Source organism: Astyanax mexicanus, chromosome 13, assembly GCF_023375975.1.
Source record: "Astyanax mexicanus isolate ESR-SI-001 chromosome 13, AstMex3_surface, whole genome shotgun sequence".
Taxonomy (NCBI): domain Eukaryota; kingdom Metazoa; phylum Chordata; class Actinopteri; order Characiformes; family Acestrorhamphidae; genus Astyanax; species Astyanax mexicanus.
Window position 1 is genome coordinate 6,139,426 of NC_064420.1, and position 19,817 is coordinate 6,159,242.

At 38.4% G+C, this 19,817-nt stretch overlaps 1 protein-coding gene across 1 annotated transcript in view; it reads left to right on the plus strand.

Annotated features, from left to right (window-relative positions):
* LOC103024256 (inactive dipeptidyl peptidase 10) overlaps positions 1-19,817 on the plus strand; it is a 90,532-nt gene that overhangs the window by 867 nt on the left and 69,848 nt on the right. The gene's annotated exons all lie outside the window — the stretch shown is intronic.

Sequence of the window (19,817 nt, forward strand, 5' to 3'; positions counted from 1 at the left end):
AATATAAAACAAGACAGGAAGTATAAGTGTATAAAATGCATAGAAAAGATGCAACAAGCTGTATTCACTTCAGCACATGCATGCTCCTCTTTTTCAGAGTACAATGTTTAAAAAAATTAGAAGCTATACTTGTTATTTGGGCAGGAAGGGAGCACTTAATGTCAAAATATCACAATGAATGTGTTATTAAAGTATATTTGTCATATTTCAGTGGCTTAAACAATTGAGGAATTCATGTTTAAATAGGGTGAAATAGGTTGTCATGAAAATGTTTTTTCATTCATTTTAAAATATCTAATTGTGCTTTCTTGAATGAATGAATGCCATGTGAGCTATTTTTTGATGATTGATGATTATTGATTGCTCCGGTGATCATGTATAATGGTGCTTTAGTCCGGTGGGCGGGGAGAAACGATAGGATTTCTCATGAATATTCATACATGCAAACATATTGCCTCTCACTGCGACATCAGTGAGATGGACAACAGTTAGAAACATTTTAAAATAACGATATTTTTACACTAATAACAGTCTTTGAAATGTCATATGTTACTTTACAACAAGTGTAATGCCCTGCTTAAGTGCAGCTCAGCCATTGATCTAATCTTAGAGTTTCTGTAAAATGTCAAATCCACTGGAGATCCTATATAAACCTATGTACTGTTTAGCACAAGGTAACACTGATTGTGATAAATGCTCAGCATAAACATGATGTAGCCAGCAACAGCTTATTTGCATAAAAGTGACAGAGCCCTTAAATGGCTCATTCTGAAAGGGACTGGAACTGGTAGGAATAAAGCTGGTGAAATCTCGTTATGTGAGAGTGATTTTGTGCAAATAACTTTATTAACATTTTTATAGCCCAGAGACATATTATAACGTGTGTAAAAAGACATATAATATGTCCCCTTTTACTGACATAATCAGTTATGATTGTCAGAACAAAGTAGCTTACTGTAATATCACTGAACACAATTTTAAATAAATATTAAATAATATAAAATTTTGTCTCCCCATAGCAGATATAATGTAGTTCTGTCCTATAGTGTAGTTCTTGGTTGCAAATTTGTTTTCTACGGTGGTTGCTAAGGTGTTGCTATGTTTAATGTTAATATTTTTGTCTGCTAATGCCTTTGTCTAATGGTTTGAGAGAGCTGAACATTTGACATTCATTCGTATGAGGAATAATATATTTTTAGTGATTAATAAAGATTAGCACTGTGCTTTTTTCTTGTACTTGGAGTCTTTAATTCGAAAGATGTGACCTGTAGAAAAGGAATTGTAATGCAGTAATTTGAAATGCATCCCTATGGGGCACAATAGCTTGTTTGGATGCTTATTGCAAGAATACTACTGCACTCATCTAGCAGCTGTATACAGTTTATACCAAGTTAAGGAGAAAAAAATGATGTAGTAATAATATTTTTATTAAATTATAATTAAAAACAAGAATAAAGCTTATGATGATCAATATGATTTCCTACTGCAAGCTCACTGATTAAATAAAAAAGGTATATTTTCCCCTCTTTCCATTAATGCCATGTTTTTAAGCATTTCAACAAAACTACCTTTTCTGAGTATGTATTGTGGATATTTGAGTATACACAACTGTGATACTTTTATCTGTGTTAGATCCTTTATACTCAATATAATAGTAGTACAACTTTTAGGACAAAACAGCTCCATCTGGTGTCTTCATAAAGACACTATTGCCAGACATTATAGGCTAGTTGGCAGCTCTGAGGAGAGTTCTCAGAAGGTCAATAAGTGTTTAATTTGAGAATGCAATGTGAACTAGCTATTTTACAGTAAAAAAAAACATAACCTAATATGTGAAACTAAATAAATGTATCATATAGGTTATATATATATACAATGCTATTTACATGCTATTTACATGCCATTAATATGATGCATCAAATAAAGTTTTAGTTGATAAGATAAGAAAGCAAAAATGGTTGTAATCATAATTTGATTTAACTTAAGAAGATTAATTACGTGATTGCCTACTGCAAGCACACTAATTAAATAAAAAGGTGTAGATTGTACTCTTTTTATAGATGCCATGTTTTGCGAATCTCAGTAAAATGTGTTAAAGTATTTATTATCTGCTGGTACACTCAGACATCAGCTACTCATTAGATGTTAGTGTCTCAGTGAATGGCACTCTGGAGAGCGGTTTTGCGAGCCCACATCGTGAGAGTGTCTCCTGGGGAATATGGATGAGGATTGGCTGTGGGGAACAGATGAGTGTGCTTAGTCTTAATGGTCTTGATAAACACCAGCTCGATCTGGTTCAACAGTGGCAGCATTTAAACAGACTTTGGGGTGTGATTAGGTTTGGAACGGTGAAGAAACAACACATTTATCATTATCAGAGACAAACGCTCGTTCAGTTTAAATTCCCTTGTTCCAGCACTTGTGAGCAGCTTCTCGAGTTTACCTTAGAGCTGCTGATACTCTCCTTTAACCCTTTCAGACCTGACTTATCTCCAGTAACGGAAAAAAAATGTAAGAAAGCTGTTTTTTGTTTTTAATGCCCATAAAAAACTCTAATATTCTTCTATAAAATCTATATAGCAAATAAATCTAGTTTTTTTTATATATTTCTATTGCATTGGGAGCCTGTGTGTAATATTTTATATTTCATACTGACCTTTTTATTTTATAAACTATCCCAAAACAGTAAAGAAAACATGAATAAAAAGTGTTCTAAATTAGATTAAATTAGTAAAAATAGCATCTATTAATTAAGCTTAGGCACTACTGTTTTTCCAGTGCAATGGCCGGGGCAAAGTTACTATTCAATTGGTTTATAAACTTCATTGGCTGGTTCATGGTCTATTCTGATGGACAACAGCTCTCAAACAGTCTTACATATACCTGAAGTCCATTGCAATGGATGCAGGGTCTGAAGGAGGTAAGTGTCTTTTGTGTGTGTGTTTTCAATGATATCAGCTCAGAAATATATTTTTAATTTGCCACAATTATGAACTTATTTAGTAGTATCACAGCAAACTCGTATGAAAGTGCAGTGACTCTGTTCTGATACATCAGCTCACAGATGTAGCCTTGTGCTGATCAACATCACCTTTGGAGCGCCATCTACCCACCCAGAGAGAGCTCCCTCAGGGCTCTGCCAGCCCTCATTGCTCTGCCAGCCGATGGCGAGCTACACGAACAGGATTTGAACCAGTGATCTCTAGAGATGGAGTGTTCAGTGTTTTTGGGGCTGATTTCGATCGCTGATTGTCTTTCATCTCGATCGGCCGATCGCCGATACCGATCTTGGGTGGAGCCAAATGCCACATTAATGCCACACACCAATAGCTTATTTACATGAAAGTGTCAGAGCCCTTCAACGGCTCATTCTGAAAGGGACTGAAACTGGTAAGAATACAGCTGGTGAGATCTCTTTATGTGAAAGTGATTTGCACAAAATTGACCTACAGACTTATTGTAACTATTGTGTGTGAAAAAAGTGTATAATATTTCCAATGTAATCATTTCACCAGTTTGGTGTAATTTACACTTTTTTACAGTGCCTGGGGACAAATTAGTGTTTTTTTTTTACATTTTTAGTTAGTGGTGTAAATGTGATACAACAGACTGGGGATGCTCTGTATTTCTCCACCCGATGTGTTGCTAAATGAGAAGTGGCAGCTGATGTGCAGTTGCTGCGCGAATTTGACGAGACAGGTCAAAAAAGCCAAACACAGACGTATTCCAGGGCCGTGATTGGAATTCTCACCTTTTGTCACATCGTTTATATTTGGCTACCTCAGCAGGAAAAGCGTTTATAGATTTGTCACGTCCATTTCAGGGGAATGAAGGGCCAGTTTGTGCTTCACAAGCAGAATTTTAATATTACGCATAAAGTGTTGCTTCATGGCCGGACTGTAAAATACAGGAATGCAGGTGAATGTATTCAGTAGTATGTATCAGTAAACCTGTTGATAAATAGATAAATGTGTATGTGTTAGGGATGTCCCTTAAGGTTTTTTGTTTAAAGCTCACCTTCCGTCGTTTTTTCTTTCATTTTAAAATGTCTAGTTGTGGTCTCTAGTATGAAGGAATGACATGTGAGCCGTTTTTGTAAAAAAAAAGTGCTCAGGTGTCTCTGTATAGCTCTTTTTTAATGGACTGTTTTAGGGGTGTGTCCAAAATGACCGGATTCCAGCTTTGCTCATGAATATTTATACATGCAAACAGCATGCAAATATCTCTCCTCTGATTGGCTAGAAGCACTGCGACGCCCCTCCACCGCTCTGCCGCTCACTGCCTCCCACCTCCTAACTGATGAGCGGTGATGTTGCGTCGCTTCAGCTCCGCCTCTGGGAGTTTCTCGAGCCAAGGTGGGCTGGTCTGTGAGTTTCTGCCTACGTAGGCAGAAAGATAATTCAAAATTCACCCGTTTTTCGGAGGGGGGGAGGGGGGATTTCTTTGCTTAGCTCCTGCAGACAATGGGGGCTGCAAAACAGTTTAATGTGCAGGTGTACACATTCAACTCGGAGAGACCTACTGTATTCCACAAAAAACAAGAAAAATCGGATTTTCGCGAAAGGTGAGCTTTAAATATTTTAGTTTTATTTTTAGAAACATTAGTTTCACAAATTACCATTTTAGCACACAATAAACAAGTACTAAATGATTTCCTTTCATATATGCATTTGTTTCTAAATAAACAAATCTAAAAATGTCACACAATAATAATTCTGTGAGTAATCATAATTAAGATCATAATTTTTTTTTAAATGCTAATAGTTCTGTTGTTAGGAGTGTAATAATAGTGTAGACTGGCATACTAGTTTTAGACTAGACTTTTAGACAGAATTTACCTGATGTCTTTAATGGAGGAAGTAAATGCTAGTGTGTATCCATATATTGCCTTTTATTGCATACTTCAATTTTACTTATAATTATAGCTAATTATAGCTTACAGCTAATGAAAACCCTCAGTATCAGTATCTAAAAAATTGAATATTACATAAGACCTGTTTGTGTAATAAATCTATATAATAACTATTGAGTTTCACTTTTTTAATTAATTAACTTTTCGATAATATTCTAATTCATTGAGACGCGCCAGTACATACTGCTGTCCCATGACTTTTGGCATGCCATTGTAGAATTTCACAAGATTTCAGTACAAGCAAAATACTTCTGTCAGGTTTGGGGTGCAGGAAGGACGAGGAGGTGGACGGAAATGCAAACATTAGGAAATTTAATAAAGAAAACAAAATAAACATTAACTTAACAAAGAAACCGGGACTGAGCATAAACAGGAAAAAAAAACGTACAAGAAGAAAAAGAAACGTACAAGGATCGACACAGGAAACACGCTGCTATAAATACACATGGGGACTAGAAACACCTGGGACTAGGGGCGGAGCTACAAATGAACACAGGTGACAACAGTAAAGGTAAAGACGTAGACTAATACTGGGGCGGAGCTACAAATGAATACAAAGGGAGCATGTGGGAGAGCACAGGCATGAGAGCACAGGCATGAGGAACATGTAAACACACAAAAAACATGAGCACAGACAGGAAACAACTTCATATTAGTCTATAATATAATATATAATATTATATAATAGTCTATAATATTATAAATTCTTCCTGACGATGGATGCAGTGACTCCCTCTCAAGGGAAAATTCCTTTATTAAAAAAAAAAAGCATAATGCCTAGAGTTGTTTATATTAGTAATTTGCATTTACCCATGTGATGATATGTTTTTTGAGCAGAGAAGAGCATCCCTGTGAAAATAATTACCTTAATGAGATATGAGCTCTTGATATGTGAGCAAACACATGCCTCCTGCCTGCGGCCTATCCATTATTTAGCTACACCTCCTTCATCTCATCAATCAGGACTGCACGGCGGCCCTCACCAGCCATTTTTCTCTAGTTTATTAGGAGCTTCAGCAGCAGAGTTCATTAATTTTCCCTGTATATTTGCAGAGTTCCTGGATCAAACGGAAGGCATTGTCGAGAGATTAGTTAGTGCGCCTTCACATTTTCATTTTCTAATGCAGCAACACTTGAAAGTCTTGCCAAGTGCCCTGGTTTAAAGCCTCCAGTGCCTGCTTAGCCCCATCATGCTTTCCTAAAGCCCCGTTCCATCATTAGAAAATGGGCCATCACAATGACTTTCGGCTTTAGTGACCATAACTGGAAGTGACAACAACTGGACTTGTGTGTGTGCGCGTGTGGGAGGGGGTTAAAGCAAATTATGCTAAAATACTCAGTCGTATTAGAACATTTTGACCATTATATTAGACCAGGGGAGTCCAAACTTTTTTTGTTGGGGGCCAGAAGGAGAAATATATTTGAAGTCACGGGCCACAGACTCTGTAATAAAACAAATAATGAAATATACCACTTTAAATAATACATTTTTCCTGATTATTTCATTTACACACCATTTTACTTGACTTATTATCTTTATTTTTGACAGTGTTGTGTAAACTAAGATTTTTCAAATTAATGTTTCATTTTATGATGTCTCTTAATATTAAACTCCTTAATTATGGCAACTTTTAGACTCATTTGCTCTTTTTCTGCGGCACAACTGAACACTCTCGCCCCTTTTAGACTCTTTGGCCCGTTTTTCTGAGTTAGAAATGCGCACCCTCTCCGTTTTTAGACTCTTTGGCCCGTTTTTCTGAAGTACAACTGCACACTCTCTCCGCTTTTAGACTCTTTGGCCCGTTTTTCTGAAGTACAACTGCACACTCTCTCCGCTTTTAGACTCTTTGGCCCGTTTTTTTGCGCTAGAAATGCGCACCCTCTCCGCTTTTAGACTCTTTGGCCCGTTTTTCTGCGCTAGAAATGCGCACTTTCTCCGCTTTTAGACTCTTTTACCCCGTTTTTCTGCGCTAAATCTGCGCACCCTCTCCGCTTTTAGACTCTTTGGCCCGTTTTTTTTGCACTAGAAATGCGCACTCTGCGCTTTTAGACTCTTTTATTGCGTTTTTTTGCAGTAGAAATGCGCACTCTCCCCTTTTAGACTCTTTGGCACGTTTTTCTGCGCTAAAACTGCGCACTCCAGGCCAATGTTAGAGATATTACACCTCCAGGAGTCCCAGGATTGCCACGCATATTAATAGTGTCAGTTTTTGTAGGGTGGGATTTCTGCAGGTTCTGACCTTCAGAACTGAAGATCAAAGTATTGTACAGACCTTAGGGGTAAGCGATATGGCCTAAAGTAATGTCACCATATTTCATGGTGTTTTTGCAATAACGATACTCTTGGCGATATGACAAAACACTGAATAAAAACAATTATGTCAAGAATACACTACTGCAACAAAATGAAAAGGACATTTTATCATTGCATACGATATGATATGGCACAAACCTAACTGAGATATTTAAAAAATACAAGAATTGTATAACATTTGTAATAGAAGTCAATGATCCAGAATGTCATGATATTAATAATAATGCACTCCAAATATCTCCATATATCCAGATTTATAGTAAAATAAATGGTACTGGACAAATATAATCTGTCTCTAGTAGATATATAATGGGAAATGAAACAGTAACAGTAAAAAAGTATTACCTTGATGTGATAATTAGGGGTGGGTGGTATGGCATGATATTTCAGGGTATAATATCACTCACGATATTCAAAAATGTTGGCGATATTATTGCGTAATTGCAAAAAATTTTATTGTATTGTTTCTGTTTCTGATTTTACTTTATTTACAAGGTAGGAGTGACTAATAGGGTAGACAGTGAGTGAACACGGTGTTTAAAAACTCCAGCAGCACTGCTGCATCTGATCCACATAGAAACAGAAGGACTACAGTCTGTAATTATAGAACTACAAAGTGTCATATATATGCTCAGCAGAGCTGATAAGATGGACGATGCTTGTAGAAATGAAAAAGTGATCACAATATTTTTAGAATTTTACACTTAAAACTGATTTTGTTTCATAGGCCTGTTTGAGAGAATAGCACTTTCCTGTAGGGTTGTCACGATACCAAAATTTTGACTTCGATACCGATACCAACTGTAGTATCACGATTCTCGATACCAAAACGATACTTGGAAGAAAAAAAAACAATAAAAATATCTGAACATAAAATGTTTATTTTTGACTGAACTGGATTGAACACTGAACAATCGGTGCAAACGTTTTTATTCTAAAATGAAACATTTGAACAAAAAACAAGTTTCGTTATTATAACCTTAACTATAACATAATTATCTAAACACTTCCTAAAAACTAAAACTAAAACCAGAGGTTATGGTAGCCTGACTATGTGAACCTGACGGGCGGGCAGAATAATAATAATAAGTTCTGAATAAGGAAAATAAAGAGACAGAAGAACATTACAATGTTATGTTCATTTTAACACTCACTGCTCCGTTTTATTAATCAACCGTTTACCGTTTTTAATAAGCCCATGTTCAGTGTAACGATCAAGCAGGCTACGTGCCTGACCACAGATTTGCGATGGAAACGCGAAAACGTGAACATCTTGAGTTCATGTTTCACAGCCAATGGGATAATGGAGAAATAGAGAAAACCACGGGTCCAAAACAAAACTCCTGCACACTCCTCTCCGTGTTAACGTGATTTACTAGCAGTCGCTAGTAAATCTTAGTAAAGCTACAGACAGAGTGTATCTTGACTAACTCCACTAACCTGTCGACTTCTCAGCTCTTTGTAGAGATCAGGGTGCTTGTCTGCTAAATGAATGAGCGAAATATGATCAGAATTATGTTAAATAACACTGTAACATAGAAGCATAGAACTATTATTTAATTAAAATGATTTTTAAGAACAGCTAAACACAGTGCTGCAGGTCAAACGCGGAGGCGTTCACGTGCGAGAGAGAGAGAGAGACAGAGAGAAAGAGACACGGCGAGAGTGAGAGTGAGAGAGATTTGCGTGTTCTGATGTAAGCTACTCACAGGTAACGGTTCTCTTTGATCTCCTCGTGCTCATATTCTAGTCCCACACATAATTCTGCAGCTCCCTCAGTGTTTTCTGTCGTATTTTGCGGCTAGCGCGAGCGCTTACAACTAACACCGCGGACCGCGAGGTGCCGCCGCGTTTGTGCCGAATCCGCTACTGAATCCGACTCCCGCTTCGCGGACAGAATCGGCACAACACCCCCCGCTGTACAACTGCGGGAGTGAAAACAGCGCTAATAAATAAAGTAGTTTAGTTCCACTTTCAGTTTTCGTTATTTTCGTTATTTTATTTAAAAATATAAATATAAATAAAAAACAGATGCCTACATCTCAGACTATTTTCCCACACTTCACTCCTCGCGCCCGTTTTGTCCACAAGTCGCGGACGAGAGACATCTGTTATTTTAGCCGTCGCCATTCTACACTCGCTGCTGCTCTGCTGGCTTGCGCGTGAATCGATTCATTTGTTCAGAACACTAAGTTTATCTGAATCCTGCCACACCGACTGCTGCGGTGTGAATCAGTTTTCTTATGAACTGAATCAAATCGCGCCTACTAATTTGACTCATTTGAAGCTAGTGACTGGGCTATATACAGTATCGAAAGCATCGAACGCTAAAGAACCGAATCGTTTGTGATGACGTAGTATCGAAAAAGAATCGAACCTTCGGTACACCGTGCAACTCTACTTTCCTGTAGCTTCTCTTATTGATTGAGCTCTGTTAAGTGGCTTGTGGGTATTTATGTGGACTTGAAAGGCTTACTGTCCTCATAGTCATAAAACCAACCGATATCCCAAATCCAGGCCCTGCAGTTGTTAACATTTAGCCGTGTGCGCTAAGCTACACATGCTTGAAAGTCTTTGACTGTGGAGAGATTCCTCTGATCTGTACTTGGCCTATGGTTAAGTGATCGCAGTCTTTGAAGATTTTTGCTGAAGCACAGTTGCTGCAGTACCTGAAACTACTCCCAATAGCTGCAGATGGTAATTAAGTCCCGGGTTTATGTAGACTTATCTATAAGTGAGTGTGAATTTGCGCAGATTTAAAGAACTGGTTATTCAGCAGAAAGCTGAAGACTGCCCCACTGGGAAAATACCCACAAACACCTGAAAAAAAAAAAAACTAATAAATGCACTAGCAGACCATGTTTTAACCTTGGAATATATTAGAATATATTTCAAGGCCCATTTAGATACTAGTGTGATTGTTTTCACTGCTTTGCAGCCAAATTTCAGTTATAAAATGACATTAAAAACTGGTATTGCTTAAAGAAATATAATTTCTGTGCAATGATTATGCATAAAACAGTGAATTAGACATTTTATTTGTATCCTTAGCAGAATTATAGTGGCAGAATTACCTCCACAGGTGGCATATTATCCAGGAGTTCAACATGAACATTAATCTCTTTGAATTTTAACAGTTTTTAACAGTCATCTTCGATAGAAGGGTAATAAACTGATTGGGCTGCTTTCAAAAAGAAATATTTAATGAAGTAGTTATGGAGTATTTATTTTTTAGATTACTTTTTACTTCTACTCCTTACATTTTCACACAATTATCTGAACTTTCTACACCTTCAATTTTAAAAATAACCTTATTACTTTTGTTACTATTTTATTTCAGCTTGTTTTTATTCTGGCTTCTCATCATCATCAAAAAAACCCCTATCTAGATAAATCTCTCCATCCAGATTGAGTGAATCTGATGTGTCACTGGTTGACATCGACACCCTAATGTCACTACGATCAACTCGTATTTCGTATTTCAACTGGTAACTGTATAAATAAAATGTTGAATGATTTTGAATGCATACTAATTTCTTTTTAAGGCATGAAAAGTACTATAAGATTGAAAGTAATCAGACCCTCTAACATAATATTTGGCCCTTGACTTCTCCTCCCAGTTGAAATGGTTTAGAACCTCCACTGGGTACAGATTCCTCCCTCAAACGAAGTCTGCTGGCTAATACAGCTGTGTACTATGTGAGGTTCTCAACCATCTAGTGAGGGTTGACGGGTGAGGGGTGGTGCCAGGGTGATTATATGCACATTTCTTTATTGTATGTATATATATCTTTATTCTATATATATATATATATATATATATATATATATATATATATATATATATATATATATATATATATATATATATACGTGTAATATTGGAAATCGGCACAGGCCCAGAACTTCCATCAGTGCATCCCTGTGCATATTTGATGCTACAAGACTAAGTGAGTTGTTGTCTATGATGACACAAAAGAAAAAACTCATTCCCAATAACTTTATATTTTAATTTATGTTTTAGCCACGCCCCCTCTAGAATGTACATGCCCCATGCTGTGCAGTTGGTACCCTATTTTTGCCCCTGCCCTTAAAACAGCCTGAGTACCATCGCCACTGCACTCCACATGGTGTTGGGAGTATTATGGCCTGGCCCTGAATGGATGTTGCAGGTATATTCCCCCTTCACTGATCTTTGCTGATGATGTAACCGCTGATGTCAGAGCAGAATCAGTTCTGGGGGCTTAGGGGACTAGCCCACAAAACAAGCAGAAGCAGAAGCTGAAGATGGCTGCAGTGCAAGTCTGGCAGAGCATGAAAGGGTATGCAACAAAGGGCATGGAACAAAGTACAAAACATGATTAATTTACTGTACACACCACTGCTACATCCCAAACAATGTGCTGCCTTAAAATGAAGGGGATGGTGGGGAGGTGGGGATGTATTAGAGGTGCTGTAATATGTATATAATAAATGGTGTGTTATTAAAATCAGAGAATATAAATTGTTCTCACAGCCACTATGATCCAAAGATCACCTGTTTGATGCCTGAGTGATGCTGCTCCTCCATCAGCAGCCAGAGTCCGAGCGAGTACAATGGGTTGAGTACAGTAGATGGTGCTCCCTCCCCTCATCAATCCTAATGTAATGTTGGTCAGCATGCAGAAGAATCATTTTAAACTGGGCAGGTGTGATGCGGTCTACTTTCAGAGTGGATAAATCCGATTCCAGGTTATGTTCAGTCAGAGAGAAAGCACACTCAGTCAGAAACTTCATTCCTTCGATTCCATGAGTTTCCCCTTCTGACGTCTCCATTGCTCCACCAGCTGCTATCGTTCAGTAAAACTGAGCCGGATCCTCTTTTAGAGGCTGTACGTGTGACGTAAGTACGTAAAGACGCGTGACATAGCCAGAAAGACGACCAGACACCCCTGTTTTTAGAATGAACATATCAGGCTTAGCAGGGATGGTCGTTTATATATTTTATCCCTTCTCTACTCAGAAATGCATCGAATTTTGGCACAATCCCTATTTTTTTCCTCTGGTTTGGTTAAAGACTGTCTGTTTCCTGTAGTCACAATAATTTATTGTCCCGACGGACAGTTCTGGTAGGAACAGGAGTTGAGTTGAGGTGCACATTGAATTCTGCGGTTTTATGTGTTTTTTTTAAATGTTTTTTGGATACAATTCGGTTACCACCCGAACATCCCTTTCAGACAGCTTCCTCTTACAGCGTCCACAGTTAATCCTGTTGGATGTGGTTGGTTCTTCTTGGTGGTAAATGCTGACATTACCCTGGATACCGTGGCTCTTGATACATCACAAAGACTTGCTGTCTTGGTCACAGATGTGCACGTGCAGCAAGACGTGCACCAACAATTTGGCCTCTTTTGAACTCTGCTATTTCACCCATAATGTTGTGTGCATTGCACATCTTACTGCTGCAATGTGCAATTAATGAAGATTGGCCACCAGGCTGGTCCATTTTAGCTATGGAACCTCCCAGACTAAAATGAGAGGTGTTTCCGTTTCATTGTCCAACCCTTGTATTTGTCTGTTTTGTTTTTCTTCTCTTCTATTAAGACAAGCTGTGTGGTCTATTTTAGCATTATGATATAACCGTAATCACAACACCAAGATTAAGAGTGATGATAAAAAATATATAATAATGATTAATAAGTAAAATAACAAACAGTTGTAAAATGAATAGAGCTCTTGTATGAGAATTTGTGTTCTGTGGAATTGGCAAGTGTGTGTTGGTATTGGACCAGAACTGAAAAAGTGTGAATCAGGCCATCACTACTAGTGATAGAGTGAATCCTAGAGTATGTGGGGTAATTGGTTTACCAAATTGAGAAGAAAATTCGTGTAAAATCACAAATAAAAAGAAAAATAAGAATAATGTTTCCAAATATTATGCAGAACGCTGCAGATTTGAACTTCCGGAGCATGTATATTTACAATTCCTGTTGGGAGTGCTCTTCCTGAAAGGAGTGAACAGGCAGTGAGGCAGGTTTGTGACAGCGCTCACTGCAGGACCGCGTGTGAACTGACGGGTTTGTGGGCTGAATAAAAGAAGTAAGGGGGCGCGGTGAAGCTCTGACTGCAGTGAAGGCAAACCCCAGCAGTGTTGCTCGGTCTGTCATGACTCCTGGGTTCAGGTCTGCGAGGTATAGAGATAATGAATGCTCATCTCTCTGGACACGCCGACACTGGTGTAGTCAGTCTCCCTGTAGATCTGCTGAGATCATCCTTAATGAGGAGATGTGTCACTGTATCTGACATGAACGTATACACAGCGCAATAAAGCCTCGGCCCTACTCGCTGTCACGAATACTGAAAAAAGAAAAAAAAAATCCCAGATGACACAGAATCACTGGTACTGATGCTTTATTACACCACATGCTTTCCTGTGATGAAGCTTTTGGGACTGAAGCGATGGAAGCCGAGGAAATGAGCATGTGGCTATCACCATATGTTTGGCATCAAATTCTCAAGCTCATAAGGAGAGCCGCAGCCCACCACCCACCACAAAACGCCTCAGTCATTCTGTTGATTACTGGAGTGCGATTATCTTGTTTTTTGTTGTTGTGCAGATTAATAAATTTGAAGTGCGAACCACATTATTAGTAGATATTAAGAGTACTTTTTTAAATGTTTATATGAATTATTATTAGATTGAAGATTCAGTCTTTCAGAGTAAACTAGGGGTGAAATTAGCTCCCATATTGCAGGATAACATTCAGAAGAACATTTTAAAATTCTTATTTAAAACAGTTTTTTTATTTCATGCTTCATTTCTATAATTTCAGGAACTTTTAGTGTGCTGTTTAAATGTGTTTTAGTCAGGGCTGAACAGTAATTCTATATTGAATAGTGTTTAATTCTTATTTTAATATAGGTGAAATAAGGGACTTCCCTGAATCTGCTGATCACGTGATTTTATGGCGTTCCCGATCTCCCAGTTACTGATTGTTTGCACCTGGTCTGTCCTGTATAAAAAAACCCTATGTTTTCTCTGTCCTTCGCCGAGTATTGAATCTACTTAGCTAGCTGTTCTACAACGCAGTTCCTTTGTGTATTGCCTTTGTTACCGACCTGTTTTGTTTACTACTAGCCAAACTATTTTGTATTATTTGACTACTCTTTTGCTTTGCCCTTCATCTACTGGATTTTCAATGTATGACCATGTTTGCCCAACTACTCTCTGGTATGTTGTTTACATTTGCTGCCATACTATTATTGACCCTGCCTGTCCCATACTACTCTTTTAAGTCTAGCCCCTTTTAATAATAAATTTGATATATTTGAGCAGTCTAGAATCTCCTGATAATACCCTTTTGTATGCGTGATTCCATAAATTCTTTGTAATAGGTTTTTAGGTGAATAAAGCTGCATCAAACTATATAGACTGGTATATTGTTGTAAAAGATGTTTAGTATTTACAGCAGCTGTTACTGAATGATGTTCATTACAGGGAGCTGCCGTCAGTTCTCGGCATTCAAGACATCAGTGTGTGATTGTGTAAAGATACATGTACATCACAGGCACAGATTTTTGCCATATCCTCCAGCACTAGTTGTAGTGCTCTAGTCTGGTCTTGGACTCGTCTTGGTCTCAGCTTCAGCCTCATTTGGATTCAGTGTTGACTCAGGGAAGATTTTGTAAATTAGTCAGATTTTTTACCATCTACTAATGCAAATGACTGTGTAATCTGTGGTTTGTGATAGACAGAATGCTGGTGGCTGAGAAGTGTCTGCTGGATGTGGCTCATTCAGATGTTTCGGAATTATAAATGCACAGCTGTGTGTTCTCTCACACAGAGCTCTCATTAGCTCTTTGATTCTGTATAAAATGATTTATTGTGTGGTTTTTACTGTCTTGACCAGACCTTGTAGTTAAGGAGCTCCCCCGAGCCTAATTTATGAATTGCTCACAACCCGATAGAACCTGATGAAAGTAGTCCTGCTGCGGTGGGAGGAAATAGAATAATTGTATTATGGGCTCTTTTCATTGTGTCAGCCACTAGTGGTTAATGCAGCAGCGGCCACTAATGAAAATATATTCATGCGATAGGCCTAATAGCAGCGATGCAGTGTTCCTCTGCGTGTTTCACAGTGAGGATTGGGCACGGGACACGGGAAGAACCTGATTTCGATGTATCTGTGATTCTCTGATGATCCTAAATTATGCATTTGCAATGAATATTAAAAATGTGGTGGGGTGGGATATATAGATTTATTTATTTTTTATAACATTGTCGTCATAAAGGCTGATTTATACTTCTGTATTGTGTGTGTTCACACTTCTACATTTGCGTGTCCAAGACTTAGCATTGCTCTGCAGTTTAACGTGTGAAATCGGCATGTGGGTGGAAGCGCATGGCTCAACTGACCAATCACAGCTGCTGCTGTCTGCGTCATGCAACATGTAGTTACATTTCTGTGGAGGTGCACATCAGGCTGAGGTGTAGGTTTGACAGAAAAATATAAATTGGCTTTCACTCCACATACGGTTAGTATTATAAGTTTGTTTTTGACAAAAAAAAGGCTCTTTTGTTCTCATTTTTCCACCCGTTCTTGGGCTTTCTATCTCCTTATAAGGGCGTTTTTACCTGGACGTGTCATAATTCACCAACCAGGGCACCGGTAATGTATTAAACCACGAACTTGACGACACGGGTTTGATCCCGTGTGAGGAGCGGTGTGTTTATTTATTCATTTTTTTCATTTCTTCTTTGGCTTACCTGCTTTGAGATCAACTGTTCTACAATTGGGTTCAACAACCCTCTGGGCTGGAGAGCTACTAATTTAAAGCACTCCATTCCATTACACTTCATTTTCCGAAACAGATTTTTTTTTGTGGCCCGCCATGTAAAGGCTTGGAAAATATCTGGCCCATGCCCAAACTTAATTGCAAACCCCTGCCCTAGGCTATAGGAAAAAAGATAACACCCTAAAGCTGAGCTACAGCACAATGGCGCAACTGTGCTTCTGTGTTATTGTATAGGTTTGGATTGCTAAGGCATTGCTAGGTGGCTGCTGAGATGTTGCTAAGTGGCTCCTAATGTGTTATCATTTTATAGCTGTTGATTAGGTGGTTGCTAAGATTGCTAAGATGTTGTCTGAAAGGGTTGGTTGTCTGAATAAGATGTCTGGTCATGGTGGTCCAATTGTATTGCTTTTTTCTGGATGAGGATGTTACTTTTTTAGCAGGGAAGTTCCTATTAGAGACAAACATAATCTGCATAAACTAATTAATTTAACTTATCATGATTTTGGTACATTAAGAAAGCATTAACAGTGCGGACTATAAAAGCGCAGTTTTCCATGATGGGTTCCACTCAGAATAAGCCCCCCCAGGGTCAACCATAGAAGTTGTCCATATGTTTAGTGCAATATCCAGATGTTTGCTTTAAAAAATAGACGCATGTGTACTGCTAGCATTGCTGCAGAGCTTGAAGAAATGGGAGGTTAGTTTGTAGAACTCAAACTCTATGCAACTATATAACTCTCTGCATGGCCATTATCTCTGAAGACAAGTAGTCCAAAAGCATGGATTACTGGTCCAATGTCCTGTGGTCTAGCAAGATTAAGATACACTTGTTTGGCTCAGATGGTGTCCAGCATGTGCCTTGTCTACAGTCAAGCATGGTGGTGGTAGCATCATAGTCTGAGGCTACATGAGTGCTACCAGTAGTGGGAAGCTGAATTTCATCATGTTCTGTTACATTCTGAAGTAGAGCATGATCCCCTCCCCTCGGGACCTGGCTGCATAACAGTTTTTTAACATGATAACGACCCCAAACACACCTCTGCCTTTCAGAGGAAGCTAAAGATAAAGATGATGGACTTGTCGAGCACCTCTGAAGCATCCCAAAGGTAGAAGATCACAAGGTCTCTAACATCCACCAGGTCTGTGATGTCGTCATGGAGGAGTGGAAGAGGATTTCAGTGAAAACACGTGAAGCTAATGGCTGGACACTAATGGCTGGAAACTAATGGCTGGAAACTAATGGTGGCCACACAAAATATTGACATTTTGGCCCATTTTCACTTAGGGGTGTACTCATTTTTGTTGCCAGCGATTTAGACATTAATGGCTGTGTGTTCAGTTATTTTAAGGTCACAGCAAATTTACACTGTTATACAAGTTAGACACTGGCTATTTTACATTGTCATATCTTCATTGTTATCCCCTAAAAATATGTTATAAAATGTTCACAATAAAGTGTGGGGTCTCACTTTTGTGAGATACTTATTGTCTGCAAAATGTCAAAATGGCAGCAATAATAGACAACATGGTAGAGTGAGCAGGCAAAAAGATCATACATGGTGAATCCAAAACAAGTATAGGGCTAGGCAAAAAGAGAATTTAGAATAGTCTAAATACAAAAATAGGTTTGGGAACGGTAAACAAAAAATGAAAAGGGCAAGTCAAAAGAGTAGTCAAAAAACACAAAAAAGACTTAAACAATAGGTAACAATAGGAAACAAACAAAAGAAACACTTAGTACAGAAGCTAGTAAATAGATGCAAAACCCGGAGAGGGAACAACAGAAACAGGATGGTGTTTATACAAAGACAGGCAGGTGTGGGCAATCAGAAGCTTGGTGAGCGGGAACGCCATAGCGTCTCATGGTCAGGGAGTCAGGGAGGTCCAGTGAGAGTGCATGCTGGAAATTGGAATCTTTGTTGATACGTTCAGAGACCAGAGCAGGCAGATTTTCTTACATTGTTATTATTTAGTGTTTTGCCATATTGAAAAAATACCCTCAAATATCGTAATATTATTTTAAGACCATATCACCACTTCTAGTTTTCACTTCATGCTGTTATTTTGTGGTTGCTGTGGTATTCATGGCAATTTATTATAGTGTTGCTAGCTGATTGTAATTGTATTTCTACTGGTTGCTTCTGTGCTATTGCATAGATTTTGATTGCTAAGGCATTTCTAGGTGACAGTTCAGGTGTTGCTGGGTGGCTCCTAATGTGTTACCATTTTATAGCTGTTGCTTAGGTGGTTGCTAAGGTGTCGCCAAGGCATATCTATTGGTTACGAAGATGTTGCTAGGTGATTGGTATGATAAAGGGCTGATTTTTTGACTTAGGTGTCTGAACACGGTAGTCAAACAAAAAATAAATACGATGAGGATGTTATGGGATTGACTAGTTATGCTTTCTTAGCAGGGAAGTTTCTATTAAAGACAAACACAATCTTCCTAAACAAATTAGATTAATTAATAATTACTTTGGTACATTAATAAATCATTAGCAGAACAGTCTAGAAAAAAGTAATGATAATATTTGTGGTAATAATGTGATAATTGGACTGATTCTGCTCAACAAAGACAGGTTAATATGAGCCACAACTTAATCCAAACATGATGTTGGGTTATGCAACAGGACAATGACCTAAAGCCTTATACAACTTTATTGTATTAGTATTTGTGTTATTAGTTTGGTTAGATTGTGTTTTCCTTTAATTATGGATTGGATAATGATCAGATGACCTTTAATTGCCAATCAGTTCAGAACTATTTAAAGGGTTCACTGTACATATTCCTGCAGCTGTAGAGTCTTGAGGTTTAACACCACTTCGCCATAATTTAGCACTGCCACTCACAGACATGAATACGCATCTGCAATGCAGAGGCCAGATACCCATGTGGGCGACGAGCTGGTCAGTCGCAGTCCCAGCAATGGGGAAACAAAGGCATGGTTGCAGTTGAGTCACCAGCTGAACAAAATATCACTTAAAGAAATACTTGGTGCAGCGTTCTGTACATCTACAGAAGCTGATCGATCCACAGAGCGGTGAGGGGCAAGCCCGGTGGGAAATAATTAATAGGAAGTCTCCAGCACTGGATAGAATGTGGTATCATTTATATATGTCTCCAGAGAATGCTGTTACCATAGAAACAATTAGTTCCAGGTCATAATGATGGGCCATATACAGCTTTGGAAAAAAATTGAGAGACCACCTAAAAATTAAAAAAACCTCTGGAATATATTCATATCAAGCTGAACTGTTAGATTTTTTTGCACCAGGAGTAAAGGCATAAAAATATGCAAAAGCAGTGTGTAAGACTGGAGGAAAACATGCCAAGATGCTTGAAAATTGAGATTAAATAAGTTTTTTCCCCTCGTTAACTGTCCCAGGTGTTTCCAGTCTTTCAGTGTATATTGAGCCTCTTTGTTAAAGTGTGGCAATGTTGTCATGTGTCATATTGACCACAAACACAGTTCTGAGGTCAGAGATCAGATTTGGGGACAATACAGCTTTACGCTGTCAGTCTGCCTGCTTTAGTCCCTGTTTGCCCCAAAGACCTTAATTCCCAGCATGCTCCTGCTTTGAACTGCAATGACTCTGTTGGGCATGTGACCTGTCACGCATCCTCCTCCCCCAACTTCTGATTGGACAATTACATTATTATCCCTGTGTGTTCCTGTATATATACCCCTTTTGTTTCCTGTCTCCGGTGCCGAGTATTACCTGGTTTTCCATTTCTGTACAACGTGTTTCTTGACCTAGTTTCCTTACCATTCTCTTAGCCTAGTCCTTTTTTGTTCTGATTGTCTCTCAATTGCT